General features: G+C 38.6%; 1 pseudogene; it reads left to right on the top strand.

Moving 5' to 3' along the window:
* The first annotated feature begins 1,260 nt into the window (after positions 1 to 1,260).
* LOC126948947 (etoposide-induced protein 2.4 homolog) lies at positions 1,261 to 4,083 on the top strand (annotated as a pseudogene).
* Positions 4,084 to 5,531: the final 1,448 nt, after the last annotated feature.

The raw sequence follows: 5,531 nt of genomic DNA, 5'->3' as shown, positions 1-5,531 counted from the left end.
ATATGTGAATCAGGGCATTCAGGACCAGCCAGGTCTAAGTCAAATGGCCAATTGATCTCAGAACCTGTGTCTGACCTTAGAGCTAGGAGTGAGCCCAGCTGAGACTAGGAGAAGAACCATACACCAGAACCCAGGCCAAAATACTGATACATGGAATTGTGAGTGAAATAAATAGTTTTTATTTAAGCTACTAAATTTGGGTTATTTTGTTATGCATCAAAAGCTAACTGGTAATAAAAGATGTTAGGGGGACCTAATTTAGCTTACAGAAACCTGGAAGACTCCTCAGAGAAAAGTATATGATGGAGAATGAGAAGTCAAGTAAGAAATGGCAGGAGGAATATATTTAGACAGAAGAAAAAGCATATTTGAAAGCTTTGCGTGAGGAAGAGCTTAATATATCTGAGGAAAGAGGAGAATGTCAATTTTCTCTGTTAGAGTTCTTCCTTGTTCCTGAATCTGGATGTCTTTCTTCCCCAACCTGCTTTGCATACAGCCTCAGATTTGAATTTTGATAATTAGGTTTCTACCCAATTTTCTATGTTTAATAAAACACACACCACACACACACACACACACACACACACACACAAACTGTCTTGATCATCTACCACTGAGCTGCTCTTATTATTACTATACTCTCTTCACTGGACCACAGTGTTCCCCCAAACTTGAGCTTGCTGGTTTGGGTCTTGCTATCTGATGACAAACTTTCCTGATGTCCGTTTCTTGTCCTGGGCTTTGAGAATTGACATTCATAGATTTGCTGTCTACTGTTTCTTACTACACCCCACTGTAGAAGTTTGGATTGGAAGAGTAATTGTAAAAGATGCTCATGAAGACAAATAGGTAGATGATAGAAAGACAGATTTATGAGCAGTTAAATGAAAAAAGTAAGTTACAGAGCAATACCTATAAGATAATCTAATTTTTGTACAAATGAAATAATACACTATTGTGTTTATTATATACTACCCACATATATGAACACACACACACATATATATACACATATATATGTGTGTGTATATATATACACACACACACCAACTTAACAGTGGTTGCTTTTAAATCCACAGTCCTAGGATTATTTTTTCTTTGTTTTCTATCCCTTTATATTGTTTGAATAAATTGAATTCAATTTTCTAAAGAATGCTCACTCAGGAAATATACATTCATTAAGTTGGCTACTGAGATATATACCAAAAATTCAAATTTCCTTTGTCAGTTCATAAATACCCACATCTAGCACTTATGGGTATGATTAAGGGTGGCAAAGTCAAACAGGACTTGGGGGTGCCAATGTATGTGACTAAACTTCAGGAGAGACAAACTAGTTAAAAACTAAATATAATGTTTGCACAGTTTGCAACATATCATCAAAGTTGATAGGCTCTCACTAGGCTTTAATGTTTTATTATATGAATCTATGTCTACTAGTTAATTCTTTGTTTTTTTCTTTAAAAAAGTAAATGAAGAATAATTAAAATATGTTTGTTAATTGAATTTCTCTATTTTGAATTTTTGTCTCCGGAGAGAGGGAGCAAGTAAGGTAAATGTAACAACTTGATATTTTGCTTTTCCTGAGAGATTCAAAGTCAAAATAATAAAGCAGCGAGAGCCATAGTTTTTCAGCATCTTTATTCTTTACATGTAAACATATATGAAATATGTTAAACACCCACATATCTAATCACATTCCAATTACCTTGTGAGATTTAGGGCAGATTTTACCCCTCTCCTTGCTTTTGAAATTGTGGAAGCTGAGGCTCAGCATTAAAGGAGTCAGCTAGGGCCACACTCTGGGCCAACTGACTAAAGGGTTTTTTGCAAAGATCAATATAATAATTATCTGGATAAGTTTAAATTATTCCCCCAAGGACAATATTTCAACTCATATTTCTTTTCATGAATAGTTTCTTCGGAGGACAGTTTAGTTTATGGGGCAGTTTTATTACAAAGTATTTGGCCCAACTAAATTTGATTTTCTAGATGACTAAGTAGCCATTTATTGTAGGGAAAGATTTTAGATAATATGAAAAGGTCAGGTAAAAGCTGAAATATGTAAATTTCATGTCATCATTCATTTTAAGTCAACTATTTCTTCATTATGTAAAGAATTTGCATTTGATTTCTCTGTCATAACACTCAAGTAATAGGAGACTGTTTCATTTTGTACTGATAAAATAAATAGAAATTTGGACTTTCTTCACAGAAGCATAGCCATCTTCAAGCACTTACATAGCACTTCGTATTTCTAAACTACTTTAAAATTTTTATGTTGCTCATACCTTTCAACAACCTTGTGAATATGTCAATAGTATTAACTTAAATAGGAAAGAAAAGACATAGAAAGTTAAATGACTTCTCCCAATACATAAGATTTTATGTTTTTACAACCTCATTGAATTATTAGATTAAAATTATATTTCTAATCTTCTATGTTCTTTATTGTTAAATAATTTATATGAATTTAATAATGATTATAGTTCTAGGAAAAAACAAGGAACCAAATTTTCTTTTCATATCATAGCATAAATTGTATCAGGCATTTAATTTAAAAAATTGGTTTTGCAAATAATAAAAATATATTTTGTTGATATCTAAGGATTAGTTTTCATCAGATTCTATTTTATTTCATTTTAAAAATGTTCATTTGTATAATTTACTGTATAAACACCTCACCTCTATGAATTACTTAAGAGTTGAAGTAAATTACTACAAAGTTAAAAATTCCTGCCAAATTAAGTTTATCTAGATCTGATCATTAGTTAAGAAATATGTTTTAATTTGGCTCATGTATTTCACCCCAACAACTCCTCTAGGTAGGCATCTCTATCAGAATAGTAAAATACGGTAATGTTGCAAAAATAGGTGAATACATTCCAAATCCTAATAAAATCTCTGCTATGCAATTGCCTTAAGAAATAATGCATACCTGGGCCCTTCTCTGGGCTAGGACACTACTTGCCTTTCTTCGACATTGCGCCTCTCCCTATTGCTGGATTCGAGCATCTAGTTTTGAGATGGTAAAAACACCCCAAATGGAGTCTTTGATTCCCCTGTCAAGGTCCTGGAGAATGGTTTGACAGTCAGTCAGCCATCTCTTCACCACCCATATTATCAAATACACAGAGGAGAGAGAAGTGCCCCCAAATCTTTCATCATGAAGGACTTGCCGCTTCACCACCGGGTCTCTGGCTGGTCCCCTTGCCACCATTGCCCTAATAAGCTCCTCCAACCCTGACTGCCAGCCCTGCCAGGGTGCTCCCAGGGCCGGGACCACTGTGCCCAGAAGGTCAAGTAGCCTCCTAGCACAGAAAAGAGCCCAGAGTATAGAGCAGAAGCAAGAGAGTGAGCCACGTATTGTTAGGAGAATTTTACAGTGTTGCCCTTGGAATGGGCTTCAATCTCCTCTTGTTTTATGGGATATTTATTCCTGTGCTTCAGTCAGTAACAGCCCGATTTATTGACTGATTTATTGACCATTACATGGAGATGTTTGCTTATGGCTGGAATTCTTCCTCACGACAATTTCCAGTGCTCTTTGGGTTATCCACTGGTTTGTGCTTTGCAAAGCTGTGAATGCCATTTGATGCCAGGATACAGTTGACCTGGCTTTTGAGGTATTAGGGAGAAAGGTATTAGTTGATGACATGGTCTTCACCCTTTTGCTATAGGCTCTTTTCCTGATTCAGGGAATATTTGTGAATCTCCTTCCCATACATTTTGTTGGTCAGCTGGTTAGCCTCTTGCACATGTCACTTCTCTCTCTCTGTACTGCTTCGAATATCCTTGGTTCAGTAAAGGAATTGAAATGCATCAGCGGTTGTCTAACATAGAAAGGAATTGTCCTTACTGCTTTGGATTGGTTTGCCCTTGGCTTTTCTCACAGCAATGCAGCCCTCATATATTATCAGCCTCTTCCAGTTGTGCCTCTTCTCCTTGGTGGCCTTGTTAAGCAACAGACTCTTCCACAAGGCAGTCTACCTGCAGTCTTTCTTGAGCAACTCAAATTCTGCAGAGAAGTTCCCATCACCACCTCTATCTCCTGCCAAACTGAAGGCTGCTGCAGGCCGCTGAGTCTCCTGCCATCCAAAGGAGATGGGCAAGATTGCAGAAGGTTGTGGCAGCTCTCTTCCCTGTTCACCTACCCCTGCAAGGGAAGTCAGGACCCACTCTGCCAAGGGCCCTCTGCTTATTCCCTTCTCTCTGAGGAACTAGAATGTTTGTCTCTGGTGCCTGTAAGGCAGGATCTTCCTGGCACCAGTGTGTGGATTTATTTATTTATTTACTTATTTATTTCTTGAAATGGAGTCTTGCCCTGTCATCCAGTCTGGAGTGCAGCGGCACTACCTCGGCTCATTGCAACCTCTGCCTCCCAGATTCAAGCGATTCTCCTGCCTTAGCCTCCCGAGTAGTTGGGATTACAGGTGCCTGCCACCACGCCTAGCTAATTTTTGTATTTTTGGTACAGAGAGGGTTTCACCATGTTAGCCAGGCTAGTCTCGAACTCCTGACCTCAGGTGATCTGCCCACCTTGGCCTCTTAAAGTGCTGGGATTATAGGCGTGAGCCACTGTGCCCAGCCCAGTGTGTGGATTTTTAACACCACCGTTGAGTGTGAAAGGACCACAGGTTTTTCTGCAGCTATTTTCTATCATTTGCAAATGCCTATGCCTGGACTGACTTGAATATTTTGGTTTTCTCCCTGTGATGTTTACCCTTCTACCTTTCCTTCCTGCCTTCTACCACCCTTGGATGAATCGATCTTGTAATTCTAGCTGTTGTATTTTGTGGATTTGTTATTTTTGTCATTTTGCTGTGAAGCACATACATTGGATGTGGAAGGTAAAGGACAATCCCAGTTGCTCCTGGTCACTGCAGTCTTGTTTCGTTTATCTTGTAACTCAGGTTAGGTTTTCATCTCTCTTGCTCCAATGGAAAAAAAAAATCCTGAAGAGATGGGACAGGAGGAAGGACCTCACAGCCAAATCTGCTGGATTTTAAACAGTGTTTTTTGTTTGTTCGCTTGTTTGTTTGTTTTCCTTTCCCGTGAAGGGGAAAAAATCTGTTTTCACTGTTACATTTAAAGTCCGCCAACTATGGGGAGGTACCAGTTCTGGACAAGTGCCACTGCAACACAGCACTAGAGAACCTGAGTTTTTCAACTCTGTTTAGGGTAGGAGGCAGAAAGTTACTCTTGGCCACTGCCAGGTCTATTTCATATTTCAAAGGAATACTAGGTGTTACAAATGGAAATGGAAAGGGTAAACTTGTTAAACCTGTGATTGGTTGGTGTTGTCCTGTCATTTTAAGAGATTAAATATGGGGGGCAGGTATCAAAATACTTGCAAAGTATTCGGCTGGATGCAGTGGCTCACACCTGTAATCCCAGGACTTTAGGAAGCTGAGGTGGGTGGATCGTTTGTGGCCAGGAGTTTGACACCAGCCTGGGCAACATGATGAAACCCCATCTCTATTAAAAATAAAATAAATTAGCTGGTTGTGGTGGTGCATGCCTGTAATCTC

Source organism: Macaca thibetana, chromosome 2 (genome assembly GCF_024542745.1).
Source record: "Macaca thibetana thibetana isolate TM-01 chromosome 2, ASM2454274v1, whole genome shotgun sequence".
Lineage (NCBI taxonomy): Eukaryota > Metazoa > Chordata > Mammalia > Primates > Cercopithecidae > Macaca > Macaca thibetana.
Note: the sequence above shows the minus strand (reverse complement) of the source record. Positions and strands in the feature narration are given on the sequence as shown.